General features: G+C 39.8%; 3 long non-coding RNA genes across 3 annotated transcripts in view; 1 reads left to right on the forward strand and 2 right to left on the reverse strand.

The window, feature by feature from the left end:
• Positions 1-2,134: 2,134 nt before the first annotated feature.
• Positions 2,135-5,224, reverse strand: LOC141553776 (uncharacterized). The gene is made up of 2 exons (XR_012485638.1): positions 5,119-5,224; positions 2,135-2,518 (listed from the first exon to the last, which is right to left on the reverse strand). It is a non-coding gene; the product is annotated as an uncharacterized LOC141553776 (long non-coding RNA).
• A 100-nt stretch (positions 5,225-5,324) lies between these two features.
• LOC141553778 (uncharacterized) overlaps positions 5,325-27,411 on the forward strand; it is a 46,446-nt gene continuing 24,359 nt past the window's right edge. The window contains exon 1 of the long non-coding RNA XR_012485640.1: positions 5,325-5,646. This is a non-coding gene — a long non-coding RNA (uncharacterized LOC141553778). The remainder of the gene's footprint in view (positions 5,647-27,411) is intronic.
• Positions 13,852-27,411, reverse strand: part of LOC141553777 (uncharacterized) — a 45,464-nt gene continuing 31,904 nt past the window's right edge. The window contains exons 2-3 of the long non-coding RNA XR_012485639.1: positions 26,725-26,816; positions 13,852-14,508 (exon numbers count right to left, since the gene is read on the reverse strand). This is a non-coding gene — a long non-coding RNA (uncharacterized LOC141553777). The remainder of the gene's footprint in view (positions 14,509-26,724; positions 26,817-27,411) is intronic.

The following is a 27,411-nucleotide window of genomic DNA, read 5'->3' on the forward strand; positions in this document are numbered from 1 at the left end:
AGCATCTACCTGGAAAGGGGGATAGAGTTGGTGCAAGAGATTTGGAAAGAAGATACATTCTTTATACCTGCATTAGGAGAAGATGCTCTTCAGGACTAACTGGAGAGAGAGATTAAAAACATAACAACAACATAATTTTGAGAAGAAGCAAACATAGAAAAAAAGGCATCGTCCTATGTCCCTGATTTCCAGCTTGCCTCTCTGAAGGCTTTGGGAAGTTTTCCCTTGAGTGATATTGATGCTTTTCTCATATTTGAGCTTAGATATCTTACTTCCAGGGGAGAATTCATTGTTCTTTATTTCTTGGTATTTCTGTTTGATAAATGGATTTATATGTGGATTTAATCACTTGTCACTGTTTGTCATGATCTTTTGTGTAACTGACATTTGGGGAGGAGTCATGACTATGTAAAAAGGGATTATTTCTTCTCCGTTAAGTAATAGTGACCACAAAAGAAGCTTAAATCTAAAATAAATAAATAAATAAATAAAATAAAATAGTGTGCCTTAGAATGATTCCTATGCACATGGAATATTTAAGGAAGTCATTAGGTATAATTCCAGTGCAGAACTTCTCTCTTTTAGACCAGAACAGCCTGCCTTGTGATAGTTCCCTCCAGATAGGAATCAATGTCTCCCTTGAAGAAGGATGTACAGAATTCCAGAGATATATTTCAATGCTTTCCTAGAAATTACATTTAGACAATCCATGTGGCCATTCACAAATCTACATGAGCTGCACACAATTAAACTTAATGGTATCAAAGTATAGGTTCAATCTTGGTCCCAAAGGAAAAAAAAAATTTAAGGTATCTCCACCATTTCTTTTCAAAGGTGGGAGACTATGGGTATGGAACACTGCATACAATAGCAAGTGTTTTTTTTTCTCTATGTTGATTAGGTTCTCTTTTTGCTTTCCTCTTTTATAAGGGATGGCTCTCTAGGGTGATGAGGGGAGAGCTGCTTCGGGAAATGTATGTGACATTTAAAAAAGATATCAATAAAAATTTCCTTTAAAAAAGGATACCTTACCTACCTCACAGAATTGTAATGAGAAAAATACTTTGTAAACCTTAAAATGGTACACAAATGTGACAGAGTAAATATGTGTTAAATGGAGCGTGAGAAAGAAACGATTTTCAAGCTCTAAAGGAAAAAAATATTTACAAATAATGCTAACTGAACAAATATTAAGCTTCTGTAAATCAAAGTTATCTCCAAACTTCCTTTTCACTAGTCTGAAACTAGCCTCTGGGTCTTGCAAGAGGGAGTGGAGAGGGGGGAAGAGGAGGAGGAGGAGGGAGAGGGGGAGGGAGAAAGAAAGGGAGGAAAGTGGAGGAGGAAAAGAGTGAAAGGGAGGGGAAAGGGGGAGAAGAGGAAGGGGAGGAGGAAAGAGTGTGGAAGGGAGGGGGAAGGAGAGAAGGACAGAAGGAGAGGAGGGAGAGGGAAAGGGAGGAGGAGGGAGGAAGGGGAGCAAAAAGGGGAAAAGAAGAGAGAGGAAAAGAAAAGGCTTAAATGACATAATATAGTATGTAAAACCCTTTGGAAACCTCAAAGAACCATAGAAACTTAAGCTAATATTTTTATTCAGTCCTTTTAGCCAGAAGTGTGGGGAGGAAGGGAGGGAGGAAGGAAGAGAGAGAGAGAGAGAGAGAGAGAGAGAGAGAGAGAGAGAGAGAGAGAGAGAGAGAGAGAGAGAGAGAGAGAGAGAGAAGTTGTATGTATGTAGAACAGGGAGAAAAGAGAGAATGAAAAGGTGACATGGGCCCCTAGAAGAAGCGTTGCTATAAAGTCGGGCTGGGCTCTGACAGGCCCCCAGATTGTCCATATAGATGCCCAAACACCACCCATAGACACCGTCTCCATCAAAGTGGCAAGTAGTGGCAAGAGCTCCACTGGTACCTTTTCATTATTTGACCTGGATCTGGGATGTGCTTCAGAGAGGGCTAGTTCAGATCCTGGCTCAGACATTACTGTCTGTGTGACTCTTGGAGAGTTTCCTAGCTTCTGTCAGCCTCAGTTTCTCCTTTGGTAAAATGGAGATAATAATAGCACGTATCTTACAGGGTTGTTGTGAGGATCAAGGGAGATAATGAATATGAAGCATGTTAAAAATCTTACAAACCAATAAAAATACTAGTTATCATTGTATTATAATTAATTGTTAATCTACTAAAACAGTGAATGGTATTAATGTTGTAATACATCATAAAGGTGATAATGGCATATTATTATTATTCATATGAGGTTGAGGACTGAAGACGTGAGCTTTGGGGTCACCTGAGGCAAGGAAGGGGATACCAAGAGCGCCCTGAGAGAGCAAAGCGGGCAGAAGTGTGGGGCTGACTTATAGGCTCCTAGATATTTCCTAGTCCGACTCCTCATTTTCCAGATGAGCCAACAGAATCAACGACTTGCCCCAAGTCACTCACGTAGTAAATCAGCATTCGAACCCAGGTCCTGTTCAATATTCTTTCCACTGTGTGTACCTTTCCATACCACCTCCCTCAGAGAAATCCTAACAAAAGAAGAGTTAGGCAAAAAAAAAAAAAAAAAAAAAAAAAAAAAAAAGTCGGAGGAATTGATAGAAATGAGATCTAGTGTTACTTTAATCCCACAATGGTTCTTTCAATATAATTTTATCATTCTCATTACTTTACATCTTATTGGAAACATAAACTTGAGGAAGAGACTATAGAACTGCTGAGGAGCTATCTGCGTGAGGGGAAGGAGGTTCCATACCGGGACTTTCCTGTGCCAGTGAAATCTTAGATTGGCAGCCAAAGACTCTGGGTCTGAGTCCCATCCTCCGTGACTCCTGGTGCTTAGAATTTCTCAGCTCTGGACAGCTTGCTTGACTGCTCTGGCTCACTTTAAAAGGAGCTGATTGGGCCAGATTTCTCAGGTCCTTTCCCCTAGCCAGCTGGCACTGGAGACACAGGAAGCAGAAAGAAGGGGGAAACAGCTGGAGACCGGTAGGGGGTATCAGTGAGCTAAGACCTGGGCAGATGCGAAGAAAACCAGGCAGATTGCAGCCCCATGATGCCATGCTCCCCGTCCAAAGCTCATTCCCTCCCAGCCGGGCGTCCTCCTAGGATGCCCTGAGCCACCTTCTCGCTCCCTGTCATGTCTCCAGCTCCTTCCTTTCCACTCTATTGATTTTCCCTTGATGATGTAGCCTAATAAAGCATATTGACAGAGGCCACTTGTGGTGTCTCCTTACAACCAGGCTCCTTGGCACCCGCACAGGGAGATAACGCCTCCCTGTACGACATGGATCGGCTACTTAAAACCAGCGGCCTTCTTAATGAGAGCCCGTTCCCAGGAAGGAAATGAAAGGGATTTCCATTTTTCTCCTCCTGACCCCCCAAAACCCTCGCATCTCCCCCTCCCCGGGACTTTGCTTGTGCTGCTCCCCTTTTCTGGAACTGCTTTCCCATTTTTCTTCCCTTATCTCGTGCTGTTCATCTTTCAAAGCCCAATTTGACCCGGGCCCTTCCCTCCTCATCTCAACTAGTCCCTTCCTCCTCATACTTCCTCCATCACTCTCCATTTGTCTTATTTATTTGCCAGTTAGGACACACACCATTGCATTATTTGCTTCATCTCCCCCATTAGATGGTGCTCCTTAAGGACAAGGGACCATGTGTCCTACAGTGATTTGCATTCATGAGGGGCTCAATAAATAGCTGCTGACTGATGAATCACAGAGGGTTCAGCTATTATAAATGGACTGCTTTGTCAATGCTGAGATTGAGAGCATGTTTTTCCGGAAAGATACAACTCAAGGACAGGGTTGGATAACCCGTGAGCCCTTGGGCTTTGTCCTTTCCCATTGGGTGAGGGAGCATCCGTGGCCACGCTCCCCTGGGACTCTGCCCGGTGGCCTGGGATCGTGGGAATGTGTCAGGCTTGTTATGGGGTAAGCTTTATCTCTGCCCGGGTTAGTGGCAAGTTTTCTCAATCACCACTTCTGGGCAAGGGGCGAGGGGCTGGTCTCTGAGTCTCTAGGACCATCAACCCATCCATCCAGAAGGCCCAAATGGAGGCCATTCCAAGAATTTACTTCAAGTCATTCAGGGCAACTTGCTTTCAATCAATGAGGAGCCCCTGACAGGTTTATTTCCTTGGGTTGATAATAAATTAATCTCACCATGGGAAAATAATAATAATAATAACACATAGAGGAAGTGCAATATAGTCAGTTGGTCAATAAACATTTATTGTGTTCCAAGCACTGGAGATATGAAGAAAATCAAAAGACAATCCCTGCCCTACAGGAACTTATAGCTTAATACTGGTTACCATAGTAGAGGATAGGAGGGAGGGACAGAGGAAGGAGGGAGGGGAGAGAGACAGATAGAGACAGAGACAGACAGAGACATACAGAGAGGGAGAGAGAGACAGAGAGAGAGAAATAAAAAGAAAGGGAGAGAGAGAGAGAAAGGGAGAGAGAGAGAAGAGAGAGAGAGAGAGAGAGAGAGAGAGAGAGAGAGAGAGAGAGAGAGAGAGAGAGAGAGAGAGAGAGAGAGAGAGAGAGAGAGAGAGAGAGAGAGAGAGAGAGAGAGAGAGAGAGAGAGAGTGATGTCAAGAGGGAAAGAGAAATAGAGGAAGAGGGAGAGAGAGATGAGAGAAACAGACAGAGACAAAGAGAGAGACAAAGGCAGAGATGGAAAAGACATCTAAATTTATTAAGTGCTAACGGTGTGCCAGACACTATGCTAAACACTGGAGATAAAAATACAAGCAAGCCAAACCCTGCCCTCAACGAGCTTACAAAGTGGGGGACAAAGCAGATGGTGAGTAGAGAGAACCGAGTCTGGAGAATGAAATCTCTGGGGAACAATGGAAAGACCTCTGGATGGGGGAGTTCAAGGCCAGTTCTGCTACTTAACCTGTGCATGTGAGAATTTGAGCAAGTCACTAATGTTTCTGTCCTAAATGAGGGGCTGACCTGAAAGGCCTTTCATTTGCTGCCAAATGTAATTCTATGATGTTTTCTGAGTTTCTAGGGAAGTAGCCCCTGACAATCTGAATGAGTCTGCTCAGTTGATTGCGGAGAGACTTGTGGGGTCCTAAGGGATAATTTAGAGGGAGAACAGCCCTCTCTATCCATACCCTTGGCAGGTCGTGGCTCAGGTAAGCAGCATGTTGCTCCATGTGAGGGGACAATGGCTGTGGAAGCACACTGCTCCATACTGATGTCGGGGATGGAGACGCACTTAGAAACCCCGAGGTGAGAAGTGGTTTTCTGACCTCTGAGACCCCTTCTATGAGGTCAAAGACCAACAGAATTCCCGGAGAAATCTGTAGTCTGGGCCTTTTCTTGGCACTGCATTAAAAGCTGGAAAGAGGTGGATGGTCTCCACTATGACAAGGGAGCTCCAGAATATCCCTCACACAAACAGAAATAACTTCTGCCTGGGAGAAATGGAGAGATGAGCAACACAGCAGAGAAACTATGGCAGGGAACAACGGGACCGGGACACCTACGGGGGGCTCACCAATGGGGAGTGAGCCCGGATCTCAGGAGACATTCTGGAGAAGGACACGAGAGATGATACCATTGGGGAGCTCAGCCATAGCGTAAGAAGTTCTGAGGTGGTATGGGAGTCCATTGTCCACAAATAAATGACCTCATTTCCCGTGAGTTCTATTTAAACCCAATGTGTTTTATTTGCCCTAAAAATAAGTTTGGAATCTTGTGAACCATTTGCTTGAAACAGGAATTGGAGACCACACCCTGCATGGTGTCAGACAGTGAGGTTTCCAGATTATCTGGGCTGGGGCAGTGAGCCAAAGAAATGAGACTTTCTCCACCCCATATGTATACATGGATCCTTTGAGACATTCTTAGGAAAGTCTGTAACACACAAGTTACCCCTGTCTCATACTGTAGCGTGGGGGCCATCCATACTTTCCCATTCTGGCTACATGACTAGCCCACCTCTGAGACTGTGATCCATATTGGGATCACAGATTTAGAACTGCACGGGACTTCAAAATGCATATCATCTAAAACCATCATTGAAGTTTAGAAAGCAGAGACTCAGAGAAATTCAGTGACTTGCTGAACATCCCCAGGTACAAAGCGACTGGCATGAGAGCTGAGCTCACGTCCATCTCTCCAATCCACTCTGCTGCATTTCCCTTGAAGCTTTCACACCCTTCTCCCACACCAGTCATTCCTGGCAATGTGCTGCAATTTGCTATTCATCTTTCCATTGTTTTGTTAGTCATCTGTAATTTGGATTCTTATGATATCATTGTGTTCTATAATTTGCAATCATACAGCAATCCTGGGAGAATATTGGTTTGTAAAATGGGCTTTGGAGTAGCTTGGTATCATTTATTTCAAATGACATTGCTTTAGTCTTCTAAGATTTCCAAGGTGTTTTTGCATACATTATTTCATTTAAGCCTCACAAGAACTATGTGAAGTAGATGCTGTAGCTATTATATTTTGCAGATAAGGAAAAAAAGTTTATGAATGTTCAGAGACAAGTTCATAACAATCCAGCTAGTTAATGCAACAGGTAAAATCTGATTCCAGGTTTTCCTGACTTTTGATCTAATGCTCTATTATTAGAGCTGTTGTTTTTTTAATTAAAAGTACTATATAATTTTCTCAACACAATCCAACTCATTCTCTTCTTCTATTCAACTCAGAACTCATCCCATTTTAATGTTCGGGTTAGCTTTCTGTCATAGTTTTTTGGAGAAGTATATTTCCCACTGTTCATTTGTTGTACCTCTCTAAAAGATCTGTACTGATAAAATAATTTCATGGATCACTTATCCAATGGCATTCTTCATCCACTTTGTTTTTCCCGTGTGGATTGGAATGGCTAATTTCTTTTTTTAGTGACTTTTTTTGTGACCAGATCTTATTGAGGAAATCTCACAGCATTATAGAATATGGTGGTATCAATATCAATATCCATGTCATTCTGCAAATAGGAACATCTGGAGAGCTTTGCCATCTGGCATGCTGGACTAAGTGTAGGAGAGCATCCTTTGTCACACCAGTAAACATCTTTGGCGAGCATACGTCTCCCTAATTTTGTGCTTCACTTAAAGTTGATGCTCACAGAATAGTGACTAAGATGGCAACGTAAACCTAAGGAAAATAATTTCCCCTAAATTATTCATGTTCAGGGGGATTGATAGATTTAATTCTAATATGGCACCTCCTCTCCCTAAAGAAAGCAGAGTGATCAGCCCTGTGTTTCCTGTACCACCCTTCTAGGCAGGAATCAAAATTACTCTGGAAGAGGGGGGAGCAAGATTCCCAAGATTCTTGAACTTGCTCTAGTCTCCCCTGAGCTGCATTTAGACAAACCCATGTGGGTATATATAAATAAAACCTCCACTGATACACACACCGTATTATATAATGGGTACCTACATTTCTGCTGTATATCTGACATTCATATAACATCTCGAAGATTTCCAAAGACAGGGAACTCATTCCTTCCTGAGACATCTCATGCTGCTTTTCTACAAATTTCATCATGAGGGAGTTTTCCCTCCTTATATGGATCCAAAATCTTCCACCTAGTCCTCTGTAGTCCAATAAAACCATTCCAATTCCTCTTCTCTATGACAAGCTTCAAATACGTGACCACAAGTGATTAGGTTCTACTTACGGCTTCTCTTCCCTATATCAAACAGCCCCACTTCCTTCAGCTGGTTTTTAAGGTCCCTTGACATCCTGCTCTCAATTGCCAAATGTCTTTCCTAAACTTCTGAGACTAAAACCCACTACTGCCGATGGGATCTAACCAGGACATCAGGCAAGAGGACCATCACTTCTTCTACTTTTTTATTAAAGCTTTTTTATTTGCAAAATATATGCCTGGGTAATTTTCAACATTCAAAACCTTGCATCACCTACCTGTATTAATGAGCCTATTGTCACCTTAAATGTTTTTAGAGGCTGTATCACACTGTCACCTCATTAAGCTCTAAACTGTCACAGTTGAAAAACAGAAGACATAGAAAGATCTTTTAGTGCAAATAAATCTAGCATTAACATAGCACACCTTGATCATCGGTACTAAGATAGCCTTCTCTAAGATAAGGCACATACTGTCTTCCCCCCCCCCAATTATATTGAATTAAATTTGTTGACTTGAGTTATCAAGTTTTAAGAATCCCAAGACATATGAGCCCCAGGGTCCCACAGCCTCTGGCATAGACACATGAGAAAAAATTAAAATAAAACCAGGAAAGACAGAGTTATAACTTTTGAGGCTTTGCTGTGTTCTGCTCTCAGGGACATATAACATAGGGAAATGCAAAAACCAACACGGAGGGAGATCCATTCATTAATCACACTTCACAGCGTTGAATTAAAGATCACAGACTCATAGCGTTAGGGCTAGTTGAGACATAAGAATCCAGTTCTGGGATTCTAGTGGGGACATCTCTAATCCAGCCCCTTCCCATTTTGCAGGTGAGGAAACTCAGACCTATAAAGGTTGCACAGGGACAGAGCTGCCTTAAAATCCAATCTCTCGCTTGCTCTTCCTGCTTCTAAAACATACATCTCAATTACCTTGGTAGGCCCAATGGCAGCCTAAAAGGTCAAGTCATCTATACTTTCATTTGCTGCCTATGGGCATAGACTCATAGCTGTCTTATAGGCAATAGCTACTGCCTCCCTGCCTCATGGATAAATTACCCTGATTTCCTAATTGCATTCTTTATTCCGTAATCCATAATTTCAAGTAGGGGAAAGTGGAATGCTCTGGATGACGGTTCAGGAAAAAAGGGTCCATATGACATGCAATCAGACATCAATCCATCAACAAGTGTTCAATAAGTGCATTCTATAAGTCATGGATTTGGAATCTATGATTCTAAACAAAAATTCAGTAACCTCTTTTGAGATTCTTTTGCTTCTTCATAGAAGCCTCTAAATGGATCCCTGGCCCAAGTACTTGACAACAGCTAACTTTCCTGAGAGACTCCAAATCTTGAGGCATTCTACACAGACGTGTTGTTCCAGTGTCAGTTGCTCCATTTAGTTTGGCTCTTGGTCTGAAGATGAGAACGAAGTAATGGAAAGATGGACTTTGTCTTGTAGTACAAAAAGAAGAGCTACCTGGAGGTATGAAAGAACCTTCAAACTTTAGTCAGACTCAGTAGATGTACAAAGGCCACTTTGCTGGAATATATTCTGGGGAAAAAACAAACAAGTTTAACTCCTTTTGTGGCAGTAGGTTTCCTGAGCAGGAGCAGGAGAGTTATCTTTTTTTAGCATCTCTACCACAACTATGATAGCAAAACTAATTCTGGGACAGGGGAGATCCATAAAGCATCTCAGGGTCACTGTGGATCCCAGATTGTGTGACCCAAGGAAAAGGTATAAATGTCCTTTAGGCTTCCCAACTGGATCACTGACTAAGACAGGGACTCTGTGATTGAACATGGAAATATTCATCATGTTGGGTCCAGGGCCAGCAAAAGTTCTTTGTGGTTGGAAGATAATTCCATAACCTCACATGCTTGCTTCCAACTCTTGGTGGCAGAGTCAAGGCTTCTACCCACCCTTCCCCAGAAGGAACATACATCAGAAATGGACTCTGCCTCCAAAGAAGGAGCTGACTCCTGCAGAAGGAAGTCAGATGACATTGGGCAAACACGTTTTAAAATGAGATTACCCTCATTGAAGATGTAGGCTGGGTAGTGAAACTGCAAGTCTCTCAGACTTTAGGAAGGATTAGGGTATACTCAATAATGCCCCATCTTCGTCACAGCCTTAAAATTTGAGTTTGCATAATGGGGTGGTGAAGCAAAATCTTGTTTCCTGAGTCTACACAGAAACTAAACCACCTTTTAAAAAATAAGCCCATTGGATCTGTGTTTGAGTTGCAGATTCAAAAGACTGATGTGGTCATTGCTCCTAAGAACTGGATCCCGTACTCCTCTGAGGGCCTGGCTCTGGGGGATCATGAGGAAATCACAACTTCTCTGGGTCTTGGGCCCCTCCTTTGTGACGTTAGAAGGGTAGACTAGATAATCTAACGTACTGTATACTTCTAAAATTCCTCTAATCTTATTTAACAATGGAAAGTATTCTCAAAGTCAGCCTTCTTCACTGGGAAGAATTTCTTTCCCTAGGCTATATAATTGCACTCTACTATATGTATTTTTCATGAGAAGGTAAAGGGCAAAGTGTGGTAGACTGTGGACCAGTCTAGACAAGAATGATTACATTGGAAGCATCTATTATACCACAATCTGGGCAAAGATTAAACTGCAAACAAACAGATCCAGGCGCTCCAAAGGGCTCCATCTCAGGAGTAGACTATTCCAGTTTTCTAGACCATGTCAGGACTTAGCTTGGAATAAGGCATATTAACAGCACGATTTCCTAAGTAGTTTTCAGTCCTTTTCAAAAGCAGCTTATGAGGATAACAACCCACCCTTGGACAGCAAGTTTTAGGGGGTTGCTTTCTAATCCATTCTGCTCCCTTCTTAAATTTTTTTTTGAAAATCCATTCCATTCTATATTCACAGTTATGTCCTTTAAGTTTGTTTGCTTTTCCTTGCCATCAAATTCTGCTATATTCCTTTTTTCTTTAGTATCAAAAAGAATGAAATTAGCATTTTGTTCTAGGCAGTTCTAGTATCCTCCCCTACTTTTCCTCTATCAGTCCAAATCCATTCATCTTCTGCATTTTTCTTTCTTTGAGAAGTAATGGTCTATAGCTCTAGTACTTTACTTGAGACAATCCTTTCCCCTTGTCCAAATCACACTCTTCCCTTACCTTGTTACAGTTCAGTCCCTTACTTACCCAAGTGTTCTTTAAACACAATGATCTTTTTTTAAAACCTTCCTTTTCTCACCCCACATGAAAGTGGACTCATGAGACCCTTAGTCCTTTTAAGTCCCAACTTGTCTCTGGTTTAAAGTCAACTCCTGTAGCTCTCCAATTGGACAATATAATAAGGTCCTCCCTATACCTCTTTTTCCCTAGGTTAGTTTTTCTTTTTTTTGAACATTCAGATCCATAATTTTTCTCTCTCTGTTCTTTAGAGATGGTGGGACTCTAAGAGAGGTAATACTCGTCTTCTCTTTTTGGGATGTATTTAATCTTCACTTAATCCATTTACTTTTTTAAAAACTTTTTTTTTTGCTGAGGCAATTGGGGTTAAGTGACTTGTTCAGGGTCACACAGTTATTAAGTATTAAGTGACTGAGGCCAAATTTGAACTCAGATCCTCCTGACTTTAGGGTTGGTGCTCTATCTACTACGCTACCCAGCTGCCCCTTTTTAAAGATTCTTTTATCTTCTGTTTATCTTTTGAAGACTCTGCTCAACTTTTTTAAAAAATTGAAATTCTCAGAAATCATCCAATCATATTAAAGTCATTTTTCTCCTATAGTATTATGTTCAATCTTGCAAGACAAATTATTGCAGGACAAATATCAGTGTGAGCCATTTTTCCTATTGCAATTGCCTCCTAACTGGTCTCTTTGCTTCATTTCCCTTTCCACTCCATCCTTTGCCCAGCTCTCAAAGTAATTTTCCTAAAGCACAGGTCTGACTACGTTACTCAGTAACCTCTGGTAAAAACTCCCTTGTTTAACATTTAATGTACTTTATAGACTGGTCCCAAACCATCTTTCCAGTTGTGCTGCACATCAATTCCCTTTCATGCACTATGATCCAGCCTACCTATTCTTACTGCACTTCTCTCATAATACTACATTGCCTACCTCTCTTCCTTTATCCTGGCTGTCTGCCATGCCTAGAAAATATGCTTTCCACACCTCCTCCTAATATAATCTCTAATTTTTTTTTTCAAGATTCAACTAAAGAGCTTCCTTCTGTGAAGGTATCTCTGATTCCCCACAGCTGTGAGTCCTCTCCTCTCATAAAAATAAAAATGTTCTGTATCATGTAGGTATGTATGTATATATTTGCCATATTTCCTTACAGATTGCAGGTTTTGTGAGAACAGAAAATGTCTCAATTTTCTATCCCCATTGCCTGTTATAGTGTTTGGTATTGTGTAGGTGCTTATGTATTATCTGATCGATCAATTCCTTTGCTTTTATCATCACTTATTCCAATCTTTACATTTCCTTTTATGTAACTGATATCTATTCCAACATAATTCTAATTTGGTTTCCTTGCTATGTGACCTGTCTTCCTAGTCATCTGAAATATCTTTTCTTTAATCTATGTGAGCCCTGAAATTTGGCAATCACACGTCTGGGCACGATATTTTTGTGGTTTTTCTCTTGTGGTGATGGATGGATTCTATCAATTGGCATTTTGTCCTGTGGTTCAAATATTTCTGGGAAATTTTCTTTTGTCATTTCTTGAAATATAGTATTTAGTTTTTGATTGTTTCATCTAGCTATTCTAAGAGATTAATGATTCTTAGATTCTGTCTCCACAGCCTTTTTTCCAGATCACTTGTTTTTGATAGCAGATGTCTCACAGGTTCTTACAATTTTTGCTGTCTTTTGACTTCTCTCTAACATTTATTACAGCATTGAATTTCGGGGTTGCATTTCCTCTATTCCTTTTTGCATTATGTCTGCAGCTTTTCTAAAGCCTTCCTGCCTCTTCTCTGAGGGGTCTATTCTTCTCTTTATCTCTTCCTTCAATTCTTTTATTAGGGTGTCCAATGACTCCCAGGATTCCTGTGACCATTCTCTTCTTTCTTTGGGGATTGTAGTTTCAGTTATTGTTGAATTATTCATATCTAGAGTCTCATCCTGGTGTTTTCATACTTGAATACTCCACAATATTTCTTCATTGCATTAGGAGTTTTCCTTTTGCATATTTCCTCAGTCTCTTGCCTGCTTTGTATTATTTACCTATGAGAATTTAATTTATCAACTTCGACCTGTTGAGGAATAGGGAAATATAGTTAAATTACTTCCAAGAGGAGCCTCTGGGTTATAATAGATTTTAGGGAGACTAGTGAAGTCCTTGGTGAATAACTACACCCGGTTATTTAACAACATTCTTTTTTCCCTTTGGAGCCATTGAAGTCCCTGTTATGTGAAAATTGAAACATGGGAGCCAGAGCTGAGAGATAGTTGGAACTTGTAGGATGAAAAATATAGAGGGGACTCAATAGCAATCTTTAGCTTTGCCATCTTGCTGAAAGTCCCTTTGTGTTCTGATGCAGCAATGTCCCCATATGAAGATAGCCTTCATGCTACTTTGCCAATATATATCCTATCTAATTATTCCATATGCCCAAGCTTTGAAAAAAAAGGAGAGGACAAGATTGGATTGAACCAAGTGCTCTAGTAGAAGAAATCTAAGTAGATAGACTGGTCCCAACCATATAGTTCTTTGTGGAACAAGTTTGGTACCTAGGGAAGGCCTTTAGCGTGTTTTGCAAAGAGACAAACCAGCTGGCTCTGTGCAAGTCCATTTGGAAATGGGAAAAGCCAGGCTCTGTGGTAACTGAACATTAACTAGGTGGCCATGGTCATCGGGGTCATGATGAAGCATCTCAATATTTTGGGAATATTTCTTGGTACAAAGAGACCATTGAAGGTCTTGGGAGAGTCCAGGAGATTGGGTGAAGGGAGAGTTAGTGAAGAAAACTGTGAATATGGGAAGGATTCGGCACTTTATAGCCCATCGCCCCGGGAAGTTGTTCTATCCCCTTGACCCCAATGGATCTTCCTTTAGCCCGTCCATAAAAGCAAAGGGAGAATAGATCTCTACTGCTGTTCCTTGGAATCTAGCTCTTACAAACCTGGAGCCAGAGTATCAGAGAGCTACAGAGGTAATTTATGTGTCCCTTGTCGTGTGAATTTTCCCCTGGACACAGTGTCTCAAATGCCAACGGTGCTACGGAGCTCTGGGACAAACTTTTTGCTTTTTTTCCTTCGGGGGCCCTCTCTAGTCATAAGAGGTCTTGCCTTTGGGGCTATTAGCTATCTGGCTGGCGGGAGGAGGGGGGGGAATGGCAAACTCTACTTTCAGCTCATCAGTCGCAAAGCTGTGAGACTTAGTCTGAGACACAGAAGGCACAGGGTTCAAAATCCTGGCAGCTCCTCCGCTCAGGCAGAAAATTTTTCTGACTGGTCTGGAAGCTGAGAACCATACTCGGGCTTTTATGTGAGCCAGCACATGTCATCCCCTCACCCAGGCCCACAGGGGGCGGTTCTTAATTTGGGGATGCTCCAGCTAAGCCTGGAGAGAAGAACCTGAAAATTTTTTGCAAGGCCGCTGTGTCTGCTTCCAATGCCCTGAGGGGGTGTGGGGAACCTCACGTCCTAGGGGGTTATAGCAATTACATTTGTGGGGATAGAATCAGACAAAAAAAAAAAAAAGAAAGGTGTTTCACGCTGTCAGAGAAGGCTAGCCATGTGGCCACAGCCAGGAACAACGGGTAGGGTTGATGGGACATGCTGAGACTGAGCTGAGTTCAGAGCCGGGCCGTTACCATGGAGATCCATCCAGAGAGAGGGATGAGGGAGCCCTGGAAGGGCTGCTGACAGAATCCAAGAATCATCACCTGAAAGATAAGCAGGAATGTAGTCATCATTTGCTCACTGAGCCACTGCCTACGGGCTGCTTTTCCACATGTGAACCATCAACGCCCAGCTATGCTACAGAAAATGCCCCACGGCCTCGGCAGCCACAGGGAGCACATAAAAGCTGAGGGAGCAGTCAGTCATTAAAAATGTATTCAGAACTTATCATGCACCAGGCACCGTGCTAAAGACTGGGGATGCAAAGGAAGGCAAAAGTCACAGTCTCTCCCCTTGGGGAGTATACATTTTGGTAGAGGGGACAATGTTTAAAACCCAGCTTCTTAAACTGGGTTTTAAGACCCTATGTAAGGGTTCATAACTGAATGTGGTGGTTGTGAAACCATGATTTATTGTCAGCAAATGTTTGATTTGCCTATGTATTATATATACTTATATCTCGGGGGTTGTGTAAAAATTTCTCAGATGAAAAGAGGTCACAAGTAGAAAAAGTTTAAGAAACCCCAATATAAATTATTAGAAAAATGTAAGATATATATACAGTCTGAAAAGGAAAGGTATAAGCAGCGAGGAGAATCAGCAAGCAATTCCTGCTGAAAATGGGACTTGACTTAAGGAAGGAAGGCCAGGGGTTCATAGACCATGGAGATGAGGGGAGAGAACATTGCAGGTCTGAGTAATCAGCCCCCGCAGAACAGAGAAATGGGAGAAGTGCCGAATTTGGAGGACTACGAGAAGTCCTGTGTCCCTACGTTGAAGGGTGTGTGGGAAAGTACAAGAGAAAGAAGACCGGAAAGGGAGGAAGGGACCCCATGATGAAGAGTTCTGAATCCCAGGCAATTTTTCCTGAAGTTCAAGGAGGACAAATGGGGCTACACTTGTGAAAAATGTCTTTGGCAGCTGAATGGCGAATAGATTAGCATGGAGAGCCTCGCTAGAAGGCTATTGCAGTAGTTGTGGCAACAGATGCTAAGGGTCTAAACTAGAAGCTGTGGCACATAGGACAGTGGCAAGAATGGGTGTGTACAGAGCCTAGAACTGGATCGAAGCCAGTGGTCAAGGTATAACCTGGAGCGAGAGATGGGTCTTGTGTCTAGACACTAAAGATGAGAAATATGTAGTTATTTATTCCTATGTCAAAGAACAGGTGAAGATCAAGGACCAGAGACAGCATCCCAGCTTGCTGCTCAGTTCTCCCCACCACCCCTCTGACCTAACCCCAGCCCCAGAAGATTAATCAATGACCTCCATGAGAATACAGAGGAACTCACATCCACCCTGGCTTGGTGGGAAAACAGAGCATCCTCCTAAATTTAACATGTAGAATTCCTGGGCTGAAGGCTTTGGTTCCTAACAGGTGAATAAACCTTCAGGTGCTAGTCAGCCAATAAACATGCATTAAATACCTACTATGTGCTAAGGGATACTAAGTGCTGGGGATGCAAAGAAATGCAATCGTCCCTCTTAAGTCCCCTGTCAAGGAGCTTGCAATCAAATGATGGCAACAACAATAATGTACATACGAGATATATACAGAACAAATAAAATAATCAACAAAGGGAAAGTTCCAACATGAAGGAATATTAAGAATTAAGCTGCTACAGGTATAACTCATATCAAATTATTTGCTGTCTTGGGGAGAGGAAAGAGAAGGAGAGAAGGAAAGAATCTGCAACTTAACGTTTTTTAAAAAAGTGAATTGTTTTTACATGAGGTACCATGTCACACTGATATGGCTAATATGACAGAAAAGGAAAATGAGAAATGCTGGGAAATGTGGCAAAATTTGAACAATAATGCATTGTTAATGGAGTTGCAAATTGATCCCATCATTCTGGAGAGCAATTTGGAACTATGCCTGAAGGGCTATAAAAACTATGTATGCCTTTTAATCTAACAATACCACTACTAAATCTGTATCCTGAAGAAATCATAAAAAAGACAAAATACTTATATGTAAAAATATTTATAGAAACTTTTTGTGGTAGCAAAGAATTGGAAATTGAAGGGCTGCCCTTCAATTGGGGAATGGCTGAACAAATTGTGGTATATGAATGTAATGGAATATTACTGTTCTATGAGAAATTATGAGCAGATTTTAGAAAAGCCTGGAAAGACTTACATGAACTGATGCTGAGTAAAGTAAGCAGAACCAGGAGAACATTGTATACAATAACATCAACATTGTGCGATGATCAATTATGATAGACTGAGCTCTTCTCAGTAACACAAGTATCCAAGAAAATTTCAAAAGATTCGTGATGGAAAATACTGTCTACAACCCAAGAAAAATCTATAGGGTCTTAATGCTGATCAAAGCCCAATGTTTCCACTTTTTTGTTTTTTTCCTCTTTCTTGTGGTTTCCCCTTTTATTTTTATTCTTCTTACACAACATTATTCATGTGGAAATATGATTAACATAATTGTACTTATATCAGATTGTTTGCTGTATTAGGGAGTAGGGAGAGTAAAGATGGAGGGACAATCAATTTGGAACTTAAAATACTATAAAAGTGCATATTGAAAACTATCTTTACATGAAATTGGAAAAATAAAATGCTATTAAATGAGAAATTTTGTTTTTACATGTAATTGGGGGAAAATTAAAATTAAAGATTTTATATAAGGGATGGTTTTCTGGAAGGAGAATAAGGAAGGATACTGGGACTAAATGTAATAACGTAAAAAAAAAAAAAAAACAAAAGGCATTAATTGAAAATTGGTTTATTAAGAAAAAAAAAAGAATTAAGGTGCTACTTGATATTGTTCATCTCCAAAGGCATGATGTGAGGAAAGGATTCAGAAAAGGAGGTGGTAATTATATATATTGACTATTGCTTAGCCACTAGTTATAGTGCCAGACTCAGAATCAAGATGATCTAAGTTTAAAAGCTGCCTCAACCACTCACTAACTGGGAGAGCCTACCTGTTACATTTCTCAAACCCTCCCAGATTCAGTTTTCTCATCTGTAAAATGGGGCTAATAATACCATCTAAGTCATAGGGTTGGTATGAGCATCAAACGTGATAATACATAAAACACATATTATGACATAAAGCAAAATATAAATGGGAGTCAGGTCAAGTCAACAAGTATTTATTAAGTGTTTGCCATGTGCCAGGCACTATGCTAAGCATTAGTTTTAATTATGAACTGAAGGAGGAGAAAGGAAGCCAAAGTCAAGATAAGATTAAATGGAACCAGATTCCTCAGTGGTGTGGAATCCAGAGAGCAGATTTTTGGCCAACATGAGGCTACATTAGGATTAGATAAATGAGAAAAATGAGGAAAAAATCTTCATCATAGTTAGAATCAATCAATGAATTTTGACAAGTGGGTGGCCTGAGTTGGAAGAATCGCACTGAAGACAATGGTATTAGGATTTCCAGGAAGACGTTAGGATGTCTTGTCACAAAAGAGATTCCCTTCTTTATATCCTTCTCCAAATGGCAATGGAAATGCTAAACAAGAAACAAAACTCCCCCCCCCCCAATCTTTCAAATTAAGTTAAAAACAAACCTAAAAATAATGAATAATTTTTAAAAAAGGAATCTAGGGAAATAAAATTGTATTTTGGATTACGTCAACATAAATCGAAAACATCAAAGGAAAGATGTTTTAAAACAGCATTAACAGAAGCATCTGAGACCAACAAAAACTTGCTAAATAAATACAATAAAATTAATAAACATACTGAAGTAATTAAATGAAGAAATGGAATTAGTGGAAATAAAATCAAAGCCAATGGCAACAGAATCTTAGGACAAGATGATGATGGAACTCAGTTTAGAAATCAATACTGAAAACATAAAAACACCAGTGGAAATAATGAAAAGCAGAATTATTACATTAGAATACCCAATGGCAAAAAAAAAGCATTAGAAATGGAAAACAAAACCAAGTTCAGAAAAAATAAAACAGCTGGAGAACACTGGGGAGTGATACATGAAAGTGCTGATCAGAACACATTAAGGAAAGGGAATCTGAGAAGGATCAGGCTTCCAAAAAAATGTGGAAAAATAATAATAGAGTACCATATCTGGATTGAGAATTGCACAAATAACTTTCCCAGAAATACTCAAAATGAAGGATGTATTGCAAATACAGAAGATTCCCAAAATGCTTACTTGGAAAAACAGCAAGTAGGTGGCACAGTGAGTAGAGTAGCAGATCTGGAGATGTGTTTAAATCTGACCTCAGACACTTACAAGCTCTGTGTGACACAAAGCAAGTCACTTATTCTGTTTACCTCAATTTCCTCATCTATAAAATGGGAATAACACATGATTTTCCTAAAGTTCAGGTCCAATCATGTCTGTCACTCACTCCTACTCAATAAACTACTACAATTGTCTCCAGGAGAAAATACAAAAAGTTCTGTTTGACATTTAAAGCTTTTCATAGCCTCGCTCTCTCTTGTCTCTCCAAGATTCTTATACCTTATTCTCCAACAGGTACACTTTCATCCACTGACGTTGGCCTCCAGGTTGTTGGACAAATAAGACATTTCTTCTCTCAGCTCCAGGCATTCTCTCTAGCGCCTCCTCTTCCCCTTTCTTTCCTTTTCTTCCCTTCTTCCTCATCTTTTCCCAAATCTGGAACACTCACCTCTGCTCCAATGACTGACCTCCCTGACTTTCTTTAAGTCTCAGAATAAACTCTCATCTTCTATAGGAAGATTTTCCCCCAATCCCTCCTAATTCCAGTGCCTTCCTCCTGTTAATTATTTTCTAATTTTTTAATAGATAGTTGATTGAGTGATTAGAACACCAGACCTAGAGTCAGAAAGACTCATCTTCCTGAGTTCAAATATGGCCTCAGACCCTTATTACTTGTGTGACCTTGGGCAAGTCACTTAATCCTGTTTGCCTCAATTCTTCATTTGTAAAATGAGCTAGAGAAAGAAATGGCCAACAACTCCAGTATCTCTGCCAAGAAAAGCCCAGATGGGGTCGTGAAGAGTCAGATATGACTCAATGACAATAACAACATTTATCCTGTTATAACTTGTTTTGTATGTATTTGTTTACATATTGTCTTCTCCATTTGATTGTAAGCTCCTTGAGGACAGGGATTGACTTTTTTCTCTTTTATTATCTCCAGTGCTTAGCACAATGCCTGGCACATTGAAGGTGCTTAATATATGTTTATTGATCGAGTCAATCGATTGAGAGTTGTTGTTAGGATCATATTAGATAATAATTGTAAAGTGGTTACCACAGTGTCTAGAATATATAATTATTATCTAAAATGAAATGAAAATGATAACTTTTAAAAAATCACTTAATTTTTTACCTCAAAGAATTTTATTTAAAAACCAGAAATGAACAAGAAAAAATTGGAATACAGACTATCTGAAATTGAAGAGTTTAGAAATAGATCACAGAAGAAATTTCTCACCAAAGCTACATGCTTTTTCTGGAAACAAAATATTTAAAGGCAAGGTATCTTTGAACAATTTCTGGAGAAAGACCAAAGCTTCAGAACAAAATTTGGGTTCTAGAAATAGCAGGAATAAACTAAAAGCCTATAAATGGTTTAGAAGCATTAGAGACTCAAAGAAAGAAATTTTCAAACAGGCTTTAAAACACCTGGATCTAAGAACTTTGAAAAGTAGAGGTTTTGTCATTGCTATCAACTAGTCACTAAATCTGTTAAATCATAGAATGATACTGTGAAGCACATGAAGAAATGGGGAAGAGGAAACAGATCACATCTCTGTTTTTCTGTTCAGTTTTTGATAACACAATTTAAGAAAGTTATTGATAACCTAGAGAACATCTAGAAGAGGGCAGCTAGGGTGGTGAGACCTTCATTCATATCATTGGAGGAATAGTTGAAAGAATCAGGGTGGGGATGGAGGGAGAGGTACATGGTCAAGACAGAGAAGGCTTAGGAAAGAAAACAGGAAAACTGTGTTTGAATATTAGAGGACTGCCAAGTGAAAGAGCAATTATAGTAGTATAGTTTAGTTCCAGAGGGTTGCATCAATACCTATAAGTGGAAGTTGCAAAGAGGCAAATTTAGTTATTTCAGGGAAAAAAAAAACTTTCTGCTATTTAGAACTACTCCAAAGTACAACCTGAAGATCATTGTCAGATTCCTTATGATGAGAACTTATTTTGTGTTAGTTGGACTTGTTTATCACTAAATTTTTTTCTTTTTGAAATTCTGTGATTCTGTGAACTCACCTAATGTCCCAAAATGCAAATATATCTGGAACCCACAAACCAGAACTAGAGCTCTGGGTTAAAATGGGTTAGCTTCAATCTTAGGAAATTCTCTTTGACTCATGTCTTCATCCAGAGCCCTACCCAGAATAGCAGAATGTCGTTCCTATCTAAAAATCTACAGCTCATTGACTCTCAGCTCTCATAATATCCAAGTATAGGAGATTTATTTATTCCAGCAAAGAAAATCCACAAAGAACTTACCATACCCCACAGTTCAATAAGAAGAGTAGTAATTCTGAAATCAGAAGACAAAAGTTCAAATCCTGTCCCTTTTAACATCTGTGTGAATTTTTTCATTAAAAAAAAATTAAGTAGCTTTTGGGTTTTTCTGTTGCAAGATCTATTACCGTTAAAATGATTACCAAGACAATTATCTTTATTTTCCCAAGGATCCTCTACTCTACCAAGGACCTCTAATGTCCTTCAGATTTACATCCTGAGTCTTTTGAAAAATAGAAAGAGAAAGAAATACACCAAATTTTTTTTTGGATCTGAAACCTTGCTCATAAAAAGAAAAAAAATTTGTGTTCTGGATAGAAAAATTCCAGCTTTAGAAAGGCAGAAATTTAAAACTCTATATTTAAGAATAATAATACCAATAGGTTAAAAATAATCAATGAAAATATAATCAAAAAAATTTAGACTTTCATGGAAATATTAAAGTAACTTATTGGATAATTTCCTGCCTAAAAAAAACAAATTGTAGAAACAATAACAGGTACCTCAAGATAATAACTCCATAATTAAACATATCAAAATCTATGTAATTCAACCAAAACAATACTCAAAGGCAAATTTATAACCCTAAATGTTCATACTAACAAGAGGAGAAAAGATAAAATTAATAAGTTTGCAGTTTAAAAAGGCAAGAATACAAATTAATATTCCAAAAGCAACAACAAAAAATAGTCCCCAAAAGACAATCAATAAGATAGAGAATAAAACATTTGAATTGCTAAACAAAGCCAGGGTTAGTTTTGTTAAACTTGATTTAATTGAAACAGGGAAAGAATAATGAGATTACTAAAATCAGTCGTGAAAAATACAAAATCACAGTTAATGCAAAAGAAATCAAAATCATTTGAGAGCACTAAATACAAGTATATCTCAACAGTACTGAAAATTGAAAATAGATGGATAGGGGGCAGCTAGGTGGCTCAGTGGATAGAGCACCAGCCTTGAATTCAGGAGGACCCAAGTTCAAATCTGCTCTCAGACACTTAACACTTCCTAGCTGTGTGACCCTGGGCAAATCACTTAACCTCAGCCTCAAAAAAAAAAAAAAAAAAAAAAAAAGAAAGAAAATAGATGGATAGTTTTTAAAGCATAGTATACCTAAACTCAAATTCACAAGAGTTGCAAAATAGTTAAATTCAGAAGGAACAATTAAATTGACTTTTTAAAAATCATGTCATAAAAAGGCACCGCAATAAAGGGATTCACAAGTTAATCTTATCATATGACTAAAGAATATGATTTTGTTTTTAAAAGATAAAGACAATATGCTACATAATTTTTATAAGAACAATTGATGGTTCTGGTGCCCAAACCTGATAGAGATAAAACAGAAAAAGAAAATTCTAGGCCCATTTCATTATAATGTTTCAGTAATGAATATTGATGCAAAAATAGTCAGTCCGATATTGGCAAACTACATATAGAAATATATATTTAATTTAAAGATTTAAACTCCTTTACCCAAAATTAATTGAAATTAAGAAATGTGTCTCAATCTAGGCAATTGAATATCACCCTCTCAAAAAAATTATTTGCAGTTTTAAATATCTGTAATAGACAACAGATTAAAAAGTTGGCCATCTTATGCTTCCTCACTCATGACCCTCCATCTCTTGTCTTCTTGCATTTGTACTGACAGTTCTTCATGCCTGGAATACACAACCTTCTTGCCTCTACCTCATGCAATCCTGGCTCTCAGCTATTTACAGGACAAGTTGTTCCCTGGTCAATTAGACCCTTACCAGTCAGATCCTTGAAGGGATCATACTTGCTAAAGGACTTCAGATTCTACTGGGGCATCATTTCAGCTTCCCCAATTCGAATATCTTTTGTCCCCAGTACAGAATGTACTTGGGAGAGATGGGGGGGGGGCGGCTTTCAGGCATCCAGCATATGGTGCTTCTCTAGCTAGTAGGGGACTGTTAAGAGGAGAAGGGAATCTGGCTTTGGCCTATTGTGAACAGGACAGATTTCTACCCCTTGCACAAGAAAACCGTCTGCTGGGTTTGATTCAGGCTTTAATAAGTCCCCCTATATTGGTGGGAATCCCCCTATACTTGGGATTCACTTTGGCCAACTCCAGTGAAAACCAAGCAGGAATTAAACCTGAAGCAAAGTGATTGAAATTAACTGTGAGGTGACCATGTAGGCATGGGAGAAAGGGAACTTCAAAAACTTCCTAAAAGAGATCAAGGCTTTGGAGAGATAGGCTGATCAAGACAAATCTTAGTTCTCCTTGTAATCTGTTCCTGATACAGCTTGGATGTCAACTTGAATCTCTCCTCTGACATCTGGGTTTCTTGATTTCTTCAGCCTACTTGGATTTTAAGCATTTCACAGATTCCCTAGTGTCTACCAAATTTGGTTCTTCCTTTGTATTTATTCTTTTGGGGAAGGGGGGTTACCTCCTCTGTGGCCAGTTAGGTATTGCCTAATAAACAGCCTGGAATGTTTGTTTCAGCAATCTGGGATAAAAAAATTGTATACAGAATACTCTTTTAAGTTTATTCTATGTTATTAGCATTTTCTTAAGTCAAAACAATCAATAACATCTGTACAATACTGTGTAAAAGAAAGAGTGCTAGAGTTACAATCAAAGGACCTGGACTGAAATCCCATCTCTTCCATTAACAACGTGTGTGCCCTTATCCTCTCAGCCTCAGTTTCCTAAACTGTAAAAGAAGTTAGGCTCCATTTCCCCAAAGGTTTCTTTGATTCAAACTTAGATCTTGACTCTGCTCCCATCATTCATTCCATTTCATCATGCTTTAGAAAACTGTAAGGAAATGAAGTACCATTTCTTCTGCCATTCCTGGCCTGGCCTAGCCTGGTAACTCCTCGCCATCCCCACGACCCATGTGTTTCTAATTCATAATATAAAACTGTTGCATCCCTGGTTATTATGGACCAAGACATCTCTGAGAACTTAATGGACTCATTATAGACCCAGACAAAGCACATGCTCCAGAGATTCTGTACTGTCTTAATTGTGGTTCAAATAACATCCAGGCGCTCCATTTAGTTGTGTCCAGTGATCTAAGAGATTATCCTACTATTGGCCCAAATGAGTATCCCTCTCAGGTTTAGCAAGGCTGTTTTGGAGTGGTAACTATTCAGCCCGTGGCTTAAGCCCCCACTTGGTGCATTATTACTCTATTGCTAGGCAAATTCACATAAACCCTTATAGCAAAGCATTTGATTAAACACAAAACAGTATAAATAGCAAAGAAAGGAACCAAATGGCAAAAAAAAAAAAAAAACTTCTCTGCACCCATGAACAAAGGGGTACAAATCTCCTCCATCTCCAGGGGAGTTATAATTGAATTCCCCTTCAATTTCTCTAATTCTCCAGCATGTAGGGAACACAGCCACTTTGTACCTCACCGCCTGAGTGGTGGACGGAGCACCATCTGCTCCTTGGAGTCTTTCCCAGATGTCTCTTGGGGAAGGCTGCCAAGCAGATGAAAATTCTTCCCTTCGCTTTGTAGTCTCCTTAATGGTGCAAAAGGAAAGCCAGGGTTCAGGCAAGCAAGTGGGCAGACATTCGCTAAGAGTTTACTCTATGTCAGGAGCTCTGCTAGGCCTTGGAGACCCAAAGATCAAAAGGAGACTTTCCCTGCCCTCAAGGAGCCTACATTCTAATGGAGGAGATGACCTCAGTATAACATTCTGGGTAAACTTCTGTTCAGAATCATATGGTCTTAGGAGGTGGTGTGGTGGTTGGACAAGCCTCTAGTTTGGGGAATATAAACTTTCTTGTTACTGCTCTAGACCCGCCAGCACCTTCTATCTGGTAACCCGCACTCCTTCTCTACGTCCCTTGTGTGGGACAACTCCATTGTCCCAACGACGGACAATATCCAAGTTGAAATGGGAGCAATAAAAAACTGGTATTACTGAGATATTGTGGCCACTCCCATGATTAACAGTAGCCTTAAGATCATTTCGCTTGAACCCCTGACTCCCCCATTGACTAAACCATAGGTGTACCCCCTATTCAGTGGAGTCCCTCTCATCCTTGTCTCTCTATGGTCTCACTCGTTTTTAAAGTTAAGCCCTAAGGTTTTTGTTTAATTAAAGCCTACCAAGTAAAGGTTAATTTCTTTTAGACTGTATTGAATAGAAATCTCTGAGTTCTCCAAAAGATTTACAATGGACCAAGTAAAAGACAAGTTATTTCAAAGCAGAAGACACATTAATGGAACCCGGGAAAATTAACGATGAGAGAAAGTCCTCTTTCCACTCCCCTCTACAGGGAATTACACTTTTCCACAATCGTGTATTTTTGGTGGAAGACAGAGCATGTAGAAAAGGGCACAGATATGGGGAAGCCAAGGAAACTCATCCTACTACAACTGCAGTCATTATTGTCTTGATGTCATCAACTGACTAGACTATTTTCCTCTATTGACAAATGACTTTTCTCGATGATGCTGGGCTGCTCTCCCAGGATCCTGAGCTGCTCTCTGCTACCATCTTCTGGTTCTCCTTAGTTGAGTTGCTCTTTATAGATCCTTTGCTGCTCTCTACTCCTTTATTGCTTTCCATCCTTCAGCTGCTATATGGTGACTTTCCTTTTGGAGGAAGAGTCCCTACGCTCTTTTAGCTCCTAATCTCAGGGGGCTATCTCAGCTTTTTCATGATTCAGCTTCAGGGGATCTCAGTCCTCATCTTTCTTGATCTTTATGCAGCATCCTTCTTCTTTGACACTTCCCTTATTGTTTAGAGCAAGAAGAGGGGCAACAGAACTCAACAGAGTCTATGAATAGATCATGGATATGAACATGGATGGAAAAATTATATCTTTATTTCAACATAATTGTTATCGTTTGTAATTGTGTGTTTTACACATTTCAAAACATTATTCAGAGAAAGGGGTCCTTCACCAGACTGCCAAAGTCATCAAGATACAAAAGAAACCTAAGAAACCTGTTCTACACATTCTCTCCTCCCTGGTTTTTGACCCTGCTCTTTTCTAGGTCTCCTTTTATCTGTCTAAACATGTTTTGACATCCTTTACTGATTTATTCTTCTCTACCTGCACACTGGGGGACAATGTCCCTCCACAGATGTCTCCTCTCCTCTTACTATCCTTGCTGTCTTGGGGATCTCAGCTATTCCCATGGGCTTCTTGGTCATCTATATGTAAATGACTCAAAAATGGACATTTTGTTGATGTTGAGTTGTTTCAATCATGTTCAACTCTTTGCAACTCCCTTTGGGGCTCTCTTGGCAAAGATTGTGTGCTGTCATTTCCTTCTCCAGCCCATTTTCCATATGAGGAAACTGAGGCAAACAGGATTAAGTGACTTGTTCAGGGTCACACTAATAAGTTTCTGCGGCCAGATTTGAGCTCATGAAGATGTGTCTCCTTGACTCCAGACCTGCTACTCTATCCACTATGGCACATAGTATTACTCCAAAATGATACATCTATCATCAAAATCCCCATTGGGCTCCTGATCTATGTCTCCAACAGCCTCTGATTCCTCTGGCACCTCAAACATGGCCCATCCAAAATAACATATATAACATATATATAACATAGCTCTTCCCACAATATCCCTCCTGTTTATCATTTCACTGTCCTCCCAGCCTTATAGGCAAGAACAAAAGGGTCACTCACCTTTTATTCTTTCCTTCCTTTACCCACTCACAATCATTTCATCTCAAGCCTTATGTATCATGTCTTCATTTCTCTCAAATCTTTCTCAATCATTTTATTCATACTGCCTCTACCCTCATTCAAATCCTCATTGCCTCTTACCTGGACCGTTGGAATAGCTTCATAAGTGGTCTCCTTGCTTCCATTCCTCCCCTCTCCAATCTATCTTCTAGGAAGTCACCCAGTTAATATTCCTAAGACACATAGATGAACATGTGACTCTCTTACTTAAAAATCTTTTGCCTCTAGGATAAAATACAGACCTTTCAGTCTACTATTTAAATCCCTCTACAATATGACTCCCACTTACCTTTCCAGACTTAATTTCATCTTTTCCAAAACACTTTATATTTCAAACAAATACTGTTCCCCAAACTATTGGCTCCCATCCCTACACCTTTGCCTGAACTATCTCCCCTCCAAAAATGCATTAACTCCTCACCTTGATCCTTTAGAATCTCCTTCCATCTATCAAGAATCAACCTAGGTATTACCTCCTTCATAAAGCTATTCTTGAATCCCACAGGTAAAGCATTTTTTTTCCTTTTCAAAAAGCACATTTTCTACGTCTCCTTGGCTTCCATCACAATCTACCTTGTATTATATTTATTTGTATCCATATCATATTCATCCTAGGAGAATGTAAATCCTTTGGGACATGGACTGCGTTGCTTGATATCTTTGTATCCCCAGTGCTGACTTTAAAGTTCACTTCAAAGAAGTGAAACAAGGAGCTCCCCCAACTTCTTTGCAGAGAAGGGACTATGGGTGTGAAGCATCACATATGCT

This window comes from Sminthopsis crassicaudata, chromosome 2 (genome assembly GCF_048593235.1).
Source record: "Sminthopsis crassicaudata isolate SCR6 chromosome 2, ASM4859323v1, whole genome shotgun sequence".
Lineage (NCBI taxonomy): Eukaryota > Metazoa > Chordata > Mammalia > Dasyuromorphia > Dasyuridae > Sminthopsis > Sminthopsis crassicaudata.